This window comes from Camelus dromedarius, chromosome 16 (assembly GCF_036321535.1).
Source record: "Camelus dromedarius isolate mCamDro1 chromosome 16, mCamDro1.pat, whole genome shotgun sequence".
NCBI classification, from domain to species: Eukaryota; Metazoa; Chordata; class Mammalia; order Artiodactyla; family Camelidae; genus Camelus; species Camelus dromedarius.
Genome location: NC_087451.1, coordinates 54,269,715 through 54,283,641, shown reverse-complemented (window position 1 = coordinate 54,283,641; position 13,927 = coordinate 54,269,715). Strand labels below are relative to the sequence as shown.

General features: G+C 53.9%; 1 non-coding gene across 1 annotated transcript; it reads left to right on the top strand.

Annotated features, from left to right (window-relative positions):
• Positions 1-874: 874 nt before the first annotated feature.
• Positions 875-948, top strand: TRNAS-AGA (transfer RNA serine (anticodon AGA)). The gene has a single exon. It is a non-coding gene; the product is annotated as a tRNA-Ser (tRNA).
• The last annotated feature ends 12,979 nt before the right edge of the window (positions 949-13,927 follow it).

Genomic DNA, 13,927 nt, shown 5'->3' with positions numbered 1-13,927 from the left:
TTTGCCTCCTGGGCATCAAGAGGCTGCACCAAAAGCACACTCTGACCCTTCCTCTTACACCCCCTGCTGTGCCCAGGGCCCTGTCAGGAATCCAAGATCAGGTTGGCAGATGAGGCTCACTGAGAGGCCCAAGATCCTATGTCCTGGCCAGCTGGGCACTGCCACCAACCTGAAGCCAGGGTCTCCCGGACACCCTCCAGCTGGATCCCAGGAGAGGGGAACTAGAGGGGAGGGCTGGGTATCAGGACCTGGCAGGCGAAATCTGGTGGAGAGTGGGGAGGGCAAGCAGTGCCCTGGAAAGGGGGCCGGTCTCATTGTTGTGGTCTGTCTGGGAGATTCCTCCTCTTTTTAATTTGCTTCCTGATTGAGGGGTTGGCTCTGCCTGCCCAGCTCCCCAGTCATTATCTGCTGCCGGTGGCTCAGGTGCTGGCGAGCCTGGCGTGGCCCCTAGGTTATTACCTGGAGCTCTGGGGGTGGCAGAGGCTGCCCCTCTGGCCAGGGTGGGGGCCTGTCTGGAATTTGCCCTGATCTTACCACCCACAGGGCAGCCATCTTGATGCCTAGCACGGTGGACACACTCACACAGTGAGGGGCTGCATTTATGGGAGACAGCTGGTCCCAGGAACTTTAAAATCTAGAAGCTTCATCTGTAAGGTGCCTACAATATTGATTCGGGAACCTGAGACACATAAGACTTGGGTGCTTAAAACACCCAAAGTCGGAGCCGTTCCCCAGAGGCTACTGAAAGGTACTGAAGTTAGACTTCAAGAAGAACTTCCCAGCCATGAGAATGAGAAAGAGAGGGCAGTGAAGCTTGGTGATTCCCACCCTGAATACCCGTGTTCTGCAGTGTTCAGAAAACCAACAGTCGGGGGGTGGGTATAGCTCAAGTGGTAGAGCACATGCTTAGAATGCATGAGGTCCTGGGTTCAATCCCCACTATCTCCTCTAAGAATAAATAAATAAATAAACAAACAAACAAACAAACAAACAAACCTAATTACCTCCCCCCAACTAAAAAATTAAAAAATAAAGAAAACCAAGAGTCATAGCAGGAAAGGAGTGTCATTGACCCAAGAACCTGTGAGGACCAGAACTCAGAATCTAGGAACCTCCTGTAGTGTGGGTGCCCAGGGCTCCTCACTGAGTGCCCTGGAGCATTAGAGCTCCACCCTCTGCCCAGTGCCCCTGGGCACAGCCTAGAAACCTGGGGGAGGGCATCCTGGCCTCTCCCTCTCTCTGAGTCTCCGAAGCTCCGGCCCTTTGCCCCATCCCTGACTGGGCCTGTGGGCTTCAAGGACGGGAGATAATATCGAGACAAACAGGAAGTGCCGAATTAGAGACATGAAGTTTGTTGTTTTAGAGGGCGCCCAGCGCCAAGCAGCAGTGCGGCCCGGAGCCTGGCGTCTGCCTGCTCTCCATGCATCAGCTGTCCCTTCACACCCTGGCTTAGGACCACGGTAGAGGGCCGCAGGGCATGGCAGGGAAGGGGTTAAATAACTGATTCTTTTTTTCCTTCACTAGCTGAACTTTCATAGTGTCACCTCTGATTCAGACCGGGCATTTAGTCACTCATTCAGTAAATGTTTAAGTGCCTGCTCTGTTCTAGGCACATACTGGGCACAGCCCCATCCCCTTGCAACTAACATACTACACACTCGAACACCAGCTCCGTGGAGGCAGGGATTCTTGTTCATCACTCCACTCCCAGTGCTTGGAATGGTGCCTGGCACTCTCTGAGGGCTTTATAAGTTTGTTGAGTGGGTGAATGGAAGGATAGAGAGGTGGAAGGAAAGAAGGAAGGAGGGGGTCCTTAGGATGAGTATAATAGGGTCCTGTGATGTTTCAGTACACTGGACTTCTTAGTGGGAGCATTGATGAGCTACAGGCTCTCTCCTCCCCATCCTGTCTTCCCCTAAATGAATCTTGACCCCGGTAGGCGGCCATGGTCCATTCTCTTGCCCAGGTGCCACTAGAGAGTTCAACTTCTAGGCTGGAATCAGAGAGGATAAGGCAGGAGGGCTGATTGGGAAACATGAGCAGTCCACGGGGGAAAGCCCACCAGGCCGTGACAGTCCCCTCCCCGGGCATCAAGGCGCCCAAGCCCAGAGCTGATGGCCCTCCCAGGCCCTGGCGAGCCGCCCTCTGCCCCGGCCCTCTTCCTGCCTCCGTGGTGGTGCCAGGTAAGGCTTCAGGCCTGGCAGGAGCTGAACTGGGAGCCACTCGACCTTGTTCCCGTGGCTCCATCCCCCCCATCCACACCAGAGAGGTGAGATCCTGGGGCAGTTGGCAAATGACAGCCTGGCATCAACTCATGCCAACAGCTTGGAAGCTGCAGTAATTAGAAGGGAAGAGGGAGAGAGGGGGAGAGAAGGAGAGCGAAGGCACGCTCAAGAGAAACCTTCTTCTGCCTGCCGCAGGGCAAACTACTTCAAACGAATTCGTTTCGCTCTTGTGAAACTGAAGACAATTTCCTTTTCTGTCATAAAACAAATTATTGCTCATCAGGAGTGCTGGGCTAGTCTCTCTCCCGAGGGTTTTCTCCTGCTCCTGTGCAGGGCCCCAGGTGGGCAGGAAGATGAGGAGTGTCAGGGGAGGAGGCCCAGGGCACAGGAGGCAGCCTGAGAAGGGTAGAGAAGGAGGTGTGGAGAGATTAATGTTCCCATCAGGAGTGAAGCAAGACTACGTCCCCCTGGTCAACCTCCTCCACTGACCGGGGAGAGGCTCTGACCACTGGCGCCAAAAGGGACTCCCAGGAGGTCATCTCACCCATCCTCCTGCCTCAGAGCCAGGCTGGAGAAACTCCACCTCCTCTCTCAGGCACCTGTTCATGGGGTGGAGGGGCGGGACAGGAAAGGAGGCCCAGAGAAGTTGAGGAACTTGCCAGAGATCACTCAGCGAATTAATTAATGGCAGATCCAGGATTAGAGCCCAATGGGTTCCCTTCCAGGCCAAGATTGGAGGATGCCTGAGGACTTTTGTTAGCACTTTTTATGACTCAGGATGTCTCCAGTGAGCCCATGGCACCCAAATATTACTGCCAGGCACGCAGGCCTGGGGAAAGAGGGACCAATGGAGCCAGTTCCCTCCGTCTCAACAACTGGTCCCGAAGCTGGCCTCCACCATAGGAAGGAAGCTCACTTCTCCCAAACTTCTCTTTGGTAAACCCTTCCAGGGGCACTCTCGTCAGACCCACCAGAGAAGCCACGAAGACTTTCTCTCTTCCTGCCCTGCCAATCCCCACTAAACTTCCATAACTCCTCCTTCTCTTCTCTGCCCGGCTCCCTGAGCCAGAGCTCAAGGAGAGACCTTCCTGACCCATCCTTGCACTTTGTCAGTTCTTTCTCATCACCTTCTCTGATGATTGCTCTCCCTTACTTCTTCAAGCCCAGCTGTCATAGACTTTTCTGGAAATTGGGAAAAGATCAAGATTCCTATCTCTAGGGTATTTCTAATTGGAGTAAGGGAAGCTCCAGGCCCCATCCTCAGGGAACTCCTGGCTTACTTATGGAAGACCCAACACACATGCCAGGAGAGACACTGGCATAGACTCTGGCTGAAAGAACAGGGGCCACCAGGGGCAGGAAGTGAGATCTCCCTGGAGAAGGAAGGGAAGGAAGATGTGAGGAGGCTTTTGGAGTAGAAGATTCAAGCCACAGAATTCTTGGAGATGAGGAGGAAGATGGGCCCAGGTTGGGGAGGCATCGTGATGCCTGGAAAAGGGCTGGGAGCCAGGACACCGGGTCAGGCAGGCCGCTGGGAGGGTCCAATGTGAGCAGCCAATTCCAGGATGTGGAAACCCAGTTTTACGCCAAGGGGAATGGAGAAATCTTCGGGGATTGGCTGCCAGACTGGAGCAGCCAGACATCTGTTGGGAACAAAGGGTTGAGGATGGCATCGAGGGCAGAAGGAAAACCAGAGAAGTTCCCTCCCCACCCCCCACCTTTCTGCTCAGGCACATATGTTCCTTTCCCTCTCAACCCATTGGCCAGCACTCCTTTGCTCCCAGGGAAAGTGGGGCCTGCCACCTGCCCAAGTTCTCCACTTCATGATACCTGTAAAAGTTCTTTCTTGTGTCTGACCACAATTGCCCTGGTGGCCAGTGGGGGCTTGGGAAGGAGAGGGGCAAGCAGGAGGGAGATGGCAATCAACTGCCCCCACCCCGCACCCTGAAAGTGGTTTCCCTGTGACTGGGAGGGAGACAGGGAGGAGGAGGTGAGCAGAGGGCAGGGCCGGGAAAGGATCGTGTCCGGGCGAAGACTCTGGCTCATCGGACATGCCACGCTGGGAATCCAAGAATCCGCGGTGGGAATGGGCCGGGCTGGCAGAACAAAGGATGAAAGGGAGGTTGTGTGGCCGGCTGGGACATACACACCCTCCGCTGACGTACTTCAGTGGCTGATGACCTCAGCCAGGCCGTCAGACCCCGTCTCATCACCTGGCTTCCGTGGGGTCCCCCTGCACCCAGCCCGCATACAGGACTTGAGAACAGGAGGGAAGTCAGTTAGACTCCCAGAAGGATCTGCTGTCAGGATGAACTGGGATGGACAGAGTCAGAGGAGGGGATGTGGGAAGGTGAAGAGAAACAATAGGGCTTAGAAGGAAAGTGGGGAAACAGTGATGTCAGCGCCCCCTGACTTCAGGATCCAGGGTACCCACGATCAATGGTTCATGTCTATGTAAGGATTCTGACAGTGCGAGGGGAGGGCCCAGGGTTGGCCTGGAATATAGAGGATTTGAGTTAGACACCAAGAAGAACTTCCTTGCTTTTGGTTAGTAGGACCATTAAAGGGCTGAGTATAGAATCCCACCTCCAACACAGGAACTATGGAATCGGGCCTCCTGTGCAAGGGCTGTTTGCCTCCACAGCCAGTCCTGGACCTTCCTAGCTCCCTGGGCCTCCCAAGGCAACCCACCACCAGCACCTCATCTGTTCCACTGGACCAGGATGGGGGAGGAGGACTGTGGTGTTAGGGTGGTGGCGGCCACCCACTTAGCCCTCTCTGGGGAAGGAGTGGGCTCTTGCCTTTTTTCTCTCCCAGCCTTGAGGTGAAGAACCAGGGAAGGAAGAAGCTCCCCCTGGTTGGGGACCTTATTTGCTCCACTAAAGACCTCACCACCACTGGAAGCTCAGACTTGCATATGTCCCTCACTGCTCCTCACACCCCTGACACAGATGGATACATCTCCTCCTGCATAGAGTTTCACAATCACACATAGAGATCCTCTGCCATCTTACACACACACACACACACACACACACACACACACACACACACACACACTCATAGCTCCTCACTCATCCACACACCCTCATAGGTCATCACTCACTGAGAGGCTCATTCAGACCCAAAGACAGACAGACACAGTGGAGTTGCTCCACTCCCCATCTGCCCACATCGATCACTCACATACCCCCCTCACTGTGACACGGTGACACACGGTGGTCACACGCACTCTCATGCTGATGCAGAGACCCTCGCACACTTCAGAGGAGCCCTGCACTCATGTGCCTCCACCACACACTCCACTCCCACACCGCAGTCTGTAATAGTGAGCACCTGCTATGTTCTGGGCACTGGGCTGGCGGCAGATCAATATGACGCCTCAAGGAATTTGTTCGCAAGGCTATAGGAAATGCGGACCAATAAACAGATTGCTGCACAGCAGTGTGTTAAGGGCTGGAGAGGAGTAAGCACTGAGGTCTATGGGGACTAACTCAGTCCTGGGGGTTCAAGAGCCTTTCTACATAAAGTGGCATCTTCCCCGTGCTCAGATCCACCCCTGCTAAAGGGCACCCACATCTAGTCTTCATAACCACTGTGAGGTAGGTACTAATATCCCCGTTTTACAGGGCAGAAAACTGAGGCTCAAATAAATGAGAGCCAAGTCATGCAGCTAATAAAGTAGTGGAACACAGACCCCAACCCAGAGCTGCTTGAATTAGAGCCCAGGGGCTCATGGCCACCAGTAAACTGCTCCCATCGGAGACTTGCACTTTCATACTCTCAGGCCCTCACCTACTCTTTGGTGCCTCTCAGCAACCCTCTTATTGCCACCCAGACCCTCCAAGCCCTGACCTTCGTGTACACACACAGGCCCACCCTCCAGCCCTCTACTCTCACGGGTCTTCCCTCCTGAGAGAGAAACAGGGCCACTTGTCACCAGAGGAGCCATAATTGGCAGGTGCTGAGGCTGCCGCCAGGGCTTTAGAACAGGCAGAAGGGGGGAGGAGAAAGGTTCCTGAGGCAGGGGGCTTGGGAGCTGGGACGGGGGAAGAGGGAGGGGGCTGGCTCCAGTGCCCTCTCCTCCGCTCTGCAGGTGTAATTAGCCCTGGCAGATGAAAGGGCGTCTTTGAAAGCAGGCGAGATCCTTGTCTGTCAGCAGGGCGCTCTGGGTGGCATCGGCAGCTTATCCTGAAACCACACACGGCACCAGAGCCGGGCTGTCTGGGTGCTGCCCGGGAGGCAGGGAGGCAGACCCCAGGGGCGTGGGCCCTTGAATCCCCACTCCCCAACCTCTCGCCCCCACCACCGGACTCCCTGCCTCTTTAGGCAGGAGTGTCTCAGAACAGAGAATCCTCCAGAGCTTGGCAATGCCAATCCCAATAAGCTGATGCCGCATCCCTGGGGCCAGAGGGGATGGGGTATTTCCTCCCCTCCCTGCCAAGCTGGACGGGAGGCCAAGGACAATGGCTCTAGGCAGTCCTTTCATCCTGAGATCTCAAAGCGCCATCTAATTAACCCTGCCCAGGTTGGGGACTTCCTCTGGAGTCCCTTTGGAGGGGTGTGGTCTGGGACCAGCAGTTCCCAGATCCCAGCTTGGATAGGAGTCCTGAGAAGACAAGGTCTCCCAAAGTGTTCACCCTGTTTGGGACCTGGGGGTGCTGGAAGGGATCTTGGGGGAGTCTGAGTTTGAGACCCAAAGGGGATACTCTCTGATATATCCCAGCCCATCCTTCACAGATGGGTTCAGACTCAAACAAAGGATGAATCTCACGAAGATGTGGGGTAAAAGAGGCCAGATACCAAAGAGCACACAGTAGACGACTGCATTTATATGAAGGTCAAAAATAGGCAAAAAAACCACAAAAAACAAAAAACCCAGTATACCCTTCGAACTCAGAGTAGAAATTCTGTTACCCTTGAGGCGGTTAGTAACTGGAAGGGACACAGAGAGGGTTTTGGGGTGATGATCATGTTCTGTTTCTGGAGCTGGTTACCCAGGTGTGTTCACTTTGTGAAATTTCACTGCATTTTTTAAACGTGTGATTTACGTATATCATTATACTTAATGGCACTTTTCTATATGCATGTCACAGTTCAATAAATGTTTACATTAAAAGATTTTTACATGTCAAGCCAAAACTTTGTTTTGTAATTCCTTGAAGGGGCTCTCATATCTGTCTCTTTCCTCAGCTGGAAGATCACAGGGGTCACTGCAGAATGAAGACCTGGTGAGGCCAGACTCCTGGAGAATTTCTTGGCTGTATGTGTGTGTGGACAAGAAGGGAGATATGAAGCCTTACAGAGTTAACACATTAGTAGAGGATCCTGCACCCCCTTTTCTACCACCCCCCAATACACAAACACCCTAATCGGTTCTACTTTGCTGAAAGCCAATGGATGCTTTGATGCCAAAGGAACCAATGAGATTGTTAGAATCTCTACTCTCCTCCGCCCCACCCCCTCTATCTGCTCCTGAAATCCGTTCCCAGTCAGCTCCCACCATCTCTTCCCCACCCCCTCCAAGGTCAGTTCTGTCCCTTTCATCTTCCTCCCTCTGCTTCAGGGCCTAAAAGAGGTAGATGAAGAGAGGTGGAGGGGTGTTTGCGAAGGAGCCTTTGGTCTCCACCTCATCAAATGACATCCTTGCTCCTTCGTCCTTACTCCACCCTGGAAAAGGGTAGGAGGCATTGCTTTCTTCTGCTGCCACTGAGGGAGAGGGTTTTGTGCTGGAACCTTCAGGACAACATCCTTATAACTGGGGTGGTGAGAATTCCTTGGAGGGACCGAGAAAAGAATCAAGGGGGAGATGCATGAACACGATGACAGCGCTTTCTCCTGACATTGCCTATCTGGCTGGGAAGGGATCCTAAATATCTGGGTTTCCCAGCTGGTACCCCAGAACCTAGCCATCCCAGATACTGAAACTCTGTGCTTCGTGACCTCAGGAGGGATCCACTCTTTCCTGCTCTGAACTCAGTGGGGAGACCTGGTCTCCACTGGTCTGATGATCTCCATAACCTGGAACCTCGAGCTCACCTTCTCTAATTTTCTGGCAAATCCCAGCACTCCCTGAATTCATCCTCTCTAAATAACTCCCCTGGAACACACTAAGAGGGCTTTGTACTTTTCTGACCTTCCTTCCAGCAGGCAAATTCCATGACCTTCTCAACTATTCCTAAAGATCTTTGCTTGTTTTTTTCACTAATTGTATCAGAAGCACCCAGAACAGTGTCTGGCACATAGTAGGAGCTCTAAAAATATTTGTTGGATGATGAAGGTCTTATGCTTGGAAAATCCCTCCTCCAGAAGTCCATCTTACTGCTGCCATTTAAATTCTCAGTTGTTTTGACCTCAGAAGAGAGGGGTCATCTGCCATCAATTATGATTGATTGTACACCTACTGTGCGCAAACTTATGTGATATGTGACTGTCTCATCATAATTTAAAACTCTTTGTACAGCATGGGGAAATATAGCCATCATTTTGTGGTGACTTTAATTGGAATATAACCTATAAAAATTTTGTCTCTATGTTGTATACCTGAAACATATATGATGTAAATCAATGATACTTCAATTAAAAAAAAAGAAGCTTGGTTTATCCCAATTCCTCTTACTGTCCTTCTCCATCCTCCATGTCCAGACTTCATTCAACTTCAATGGTCTATTCTTCAAGAGTTACCCAAGATTTAATAAAATATGGCAAGAAACAAGAGGCTTGCTCTCTCTGATTCTATTTGTCCATTCTATTTCTTTTTTGGTCACCATTTGAGAGAAGTGAATGCTTCTCCATTTCTCTGCCCTTTCGTCTCCGTGTGCCTCTGGTTCTCTATGTAGCCTTCCCTGTGGCCCCTCTGTGACTATTTCTTTGCTGGAATCTCTCTGTTTCTTCCTTTGTGTGTGGGTGTGTCTCAGGCTCACTCTCTCTCGCTCTGGCTCTCTCCGTTTCCTTTACAGCAAATAGGTAAACAGGTAGTTGAGAAATGGAAAAGGGGAAAAAGAAACTAGAGTGGAGTGTTTTCTCCCAGGTATCAGGGTCGCAGGTAGCTCCAACCCTACAGGGAACGAGTCCGGACAGGTGCAACTCCTGTCCAGATGTTGCGAAATGCGAGGCGCGTGCCCAGAGCCCAGTCCCGGGTCAGGTTCCCGGGCACGGACAGGGGTGGGGGATTTGTTCAGACAGAAATATCCTTTCAAGGTCCCTGTCCCAGAGACAGACCCCAGCCAGGACTGCTCCATCCCACTCGGGCTTGCGGAGGTGGGGGGCAGGGAGGGGGGAGGCAGAGAGGTTGTCTGCCGGGAAAGGACAGTTGGGGACCGGGGAGGGGAGTTCCCTGCGTCTGGGCCGCGGGGGGAGCTGCAGGCCGGCGGGGGTGAGTAAGGCCCAGCGGACGCAGGAGGCTCAGTGGCGGCGGCGGCGTTGATGGGGAGGAGGGTAATTACGCTGGGAGGCTCTCGCCACAGCACGTCCCCACAAATGAGAGGCCCCGGGCCCCAGACACCACACAACAAAGCAGGAGGCAATTATTTGGCTCCAGTGGGAGGGGACAGCCCTTCGCCGGCCCACTGCCGCTGAGCGCCCGGCCTTGCCGAGGGCGAGGAGGCTGAGGGTGCAGGGACCACTCTCACCGGCCCCCGCGGGCAGGGGGGCCCAAGGGACTCCCGCTGGGTTACCCTCAGAGGGGGTCCTGGTTGGGGAAGGCAGAGCTGTAGGAGGCCCTCAGCCTGATTAGAGCCATCCCTCAGCCAGCCCGGAGCCTCCCACAAGGCCTCGGGGAGGCCTCCTGGGCACCCCAGGGGAGTGAAGCCAGGAGGGCCTGGAGCATGGCTGGCGCGCAGGAGGCTCTTTGTTGGTCCTGGGGAAGCCGACGACCAACATCTGAACCCCCCTCTTCCCCAGCTGTGGCCACACAACTGGCAACCAGGAGGTTCTCAGGCAGGTGGGGAAACCACAGAGGAGGGAGCAGGAGCCAGGGAGATTCCAGAGCACGAGGCCAGGCCTGGAATTCACACAATTGATATGCAAATCAAATGCAAATCTGTCTTCTTTTTTTCCCCTCAGAAACCTTCAGATCTGGCCTGTTTGGAAGCAAGGTGTGCCCGATCAGCTAGGGGTGCCCCAGCCTCCGCTGGCCTCCCTCCCTCTCTCCATTTCCCCGTGTTGGCTACAGGAAAACTGTTAGAAAGTCCTATTAATACTTTGGATTCAGTTGGGACCTTCCTGCAAAGGACTTTCCCTTCCTTAGATGAAAGACCCCAAAGTACAGATGGGGAAAAAGAGGCCTTAAGAGATTCAGGTACTTTCCCCTGTACCAGCAGCCCACCTGGAGGATGGCAGGGCTCTTGGAACCTTCTGACAATAGCCCTAGGTTATCAGCATGCCAGCTGGGGGAGGGGAAAGAGTACAGGACTAGGAGCCCTAAAATCTGGTCTCTGGTCTCAACTCTGCCCCTAACCTCCTGGGTCATCTTGTTCAAGTCACTTCTCTCTAAGGCTCCATTTTCCTAAATGTCAAATGACCATCTATGGAAAAAAGCTCTTCTAGACATGGAGTCCCCTCCTTGGACCAGGGCCATCCAGTGTTGCTGCCAAGAGGCCTTTGAGATCACTGTCCCCCTTTTCATCCTCGCCAGCTCTCACCCTTCCCTACTCCAGGTCAACAGAGGGTGAGCCCCTAACCCCTGTCTTTCTCTATCTTCAAAATCTCACTCAAAATCCACTTTAGGAAGCCTCCCCTGGTTTACCCTGCTGAGCTGATTGCTCCTTTATGTTGGGGTCCCCTCCATCTGTGAAAGGCTCTATTTGTCTCCTAGGTCTGGCTTTGTTGATAGATTGTTGAAAGAACTCCTAAGTAATTTTGAGAGTGTGCGTAGTATCCCATTGTGCCCCCACCTCCACCTTGGGCTGCAGGCAAGGACTAGGTCTCTTCCACTGGACTAGGTAGGGGCTTCCCAAGGACCTGGGCTGTGTCCTTACGACAGAGGCCACCATCAAGGTGGGACCCTGTCTCCACCATCAGATTAGGACTTTTTTCTAGGGTTAAGGACTCTGCCTCCTCTACTTGCCCCAAGCCTGGCTCAGCAGGAGCCATTCTATGGGGAGGAGGGACCCAGACAGCTTGCCTCTCGCAGGTCTTCACTGGCTGATTTCTCAACTTCTCCTTCAACTTTCGGCCACAGCCAGCATGGCAGATTTTGCTGTCTCCCTCTCAGGCCCAGGAGCAATTCTGCCTCTTCCTTCCTCAGGAAACTCTGGCCTGGCATCTGCCTCCTCCTTCTCTCCCAGCCTCCTGCCTCCCTCATCCCTCTCTATGGCCTCAGGGCAAGTATTTGCCACCTGCCATGTTAGTGCATTCCTGGAGTTGGCTCCCAGGCTCCCTGCTGCCCTGGGGAGCCTGAGAACCCTGATCACCAGAGCGGCCCTCACCACCCCCAGACGCCTGGGTCCTTGCCCACTCCCCTCCTAGGCTTCCTGGGCCTGCAGTGCACTGGACTGCCCTCTCCCCTCCAGAGCTGGAAAGGCTGTCAGAGTAAGCCTGGTTGGGGGGGGGGGGGACCACTGGAGCTGTGAGCATCTTCCAAAGTGTCCTTCATCCACATCTTCCATCTTCAGTTCAGAGACTCCTTACCTTGGAACCGCACCACTTGTTACTAATTTGTATGCTACATGTATTGGTCCAGCCTAGGAAAATCAATGAAATGCAAGGCAAACCAGATACAAAGAGGCAGCAACACAGGCTGGCCAAGGAGAGGGCTCCACGTCTGAAAGAGTCCAGAGATGGTCATTTGACATGCAGAGAAACAGAGGCTCAGAGAGAACTGACGTGCTCATACATTCCTGACTGGGATGCCTCGGCCTTTGGAAAATTCCAGGGGCCACTGACCTGAGTTGTGCAACAGGTGTGCTCTCCTCCTCCTTAGACCTCATCCAGCTATGGCTCTTCTTTCACATACTTTCTCTACTTTTCCTTCTCTATGACTTGCCGCTTCTCTGGCTCCTGCCACTCCTTGACCTCAGCACAGCTCCCATGGGTGGGTGATGGAGGTGGTTCCCCATGGTGACTCTGAGGGGCCTCACCTGCACCAGTGAGTGCTCCCCACCTACCTGCCCATGAGCCTAAAATCCCTGCCATTAGGGTGTTTCTGTGAATGCCAGTGACGAATGCAGGTGTGTTCTGTTTAAAGACCTGTGACACTGGGTGGGGGAGGGGTCTGGCTGATGTATTACCACCTCAACAGAAAGCAGGAACTTGGAACACCCCCTCCCTAGAGAGTTGGGGTTGTTGGCGAGGCCAGGGAAGAAGGCCTGGAGTAAAAGAAGGAGAAGTCACTGTCTGGAGATACATTTACCCAACAGACGTTTATTGAGCACTTACTACATCCCAGGCACTGAGCCAGGCCTTGGGGATGTGGTGGAGAGGAGTGCCTCTCCTCATATTAGCACAAGGGGGTGTTCTCAAGCTTCAGTTACTCCAGCATCACCTGGGATGCTCATTAAAACAAGAGGTCTCAAGCCCCTCTTGATTCAGTAATTCTGTGAGAGCCCAGGAACACACATTTAAACAAGTATTCCTCCTTCCCTTTCCCAGTGATATCAATGCAAGTGGTCTGGGGACTACACTTTAAAAAGCTCTGGTGGCATGTTTTGGGTTCCAAGAACAGCCTGGGGCTTCAAAGCCCCAGGGAGGAAGAAAGAAGAGAGGAGGATGCTGAGAGGAAGAGTTAGCTGGAGCAGGAGGGGAGATGCAGTCTTCTCCCAGGGCCGGCTCTCTGCTTGCCAGTCCCCTCCTGGTCCCTCACCATCCTAAGGAGCAGGCCTGCCTCCTTCTCCTGGTGCTGCTTGTAGCTGCGGAGGGTCTCATACACTCAGGTCCCCAGCAGCCTGTTGATTGCTGCCCTTTACCTCTGTCAGGGCCTCGGGCCCCCTTTCTGGAGTCCACCAAGGGTCAGCACCAATGGGGAGGGATGGTGGAGCTGTTTGGTGAAGACTTCAGGCCACACTCCTCACCCTACCTGCTCCTTCCCCCTGGTCTCCGAGGGCCTCCTGGAGTCAGTGACCAGGCTAAAGAGAGGGGGACTGAGAGGAAGGGATTTGAGGAAGCAGAAACAGAGGTAGAGAGCAGAGGCAAGAGGCTGCCCCCCTCCCCTCTGAGCCTGGCGTTTGATGCTGGGGGTGCCGAGACATCGCCTCTCCCGGAAACTCAAGGCCAGACAGATAAACACAGATGGAGGGAGAGACTCAGCTGCTTTATTTATGGGCCTGGTGACAGGCCCTCTCCTGTCTCAGAGTCACTAATCTACCAGGCGGAAGAGACATCCCACCCCTTCGCCACCGTCTCCCCCCCTTCTAAGACTGGGGATCAGCCAGGCTCTGAGCCTCCCCCGCCAGTCAGGCGCAGGCCTGTGGTGCCAGCTCCTGTGGGCTGGCGGAGAGTGTCCAGGGGCTCAAGGGATACCCTTTCCCTTCCTGTCCCCCAAAAAAGCAGGGAGCACAGATCCCACTTCTTGTCTGTCTTGAATTGGGACATATGGAGTCTTTGGCTCTGCCAAGGAGACGTGCTTCTGTGCACGTGCCTGGGGACAGGCGGATAGCCTAGGTGCCGCCTCAGGGGTCCTTCCCACTGGACAGTTCAAGGGTCTTGATTTGGAAGTGCCTGAGGAGACATTCTGGGCTGGCCTGGCTTGGGGCTGATGGGGGATT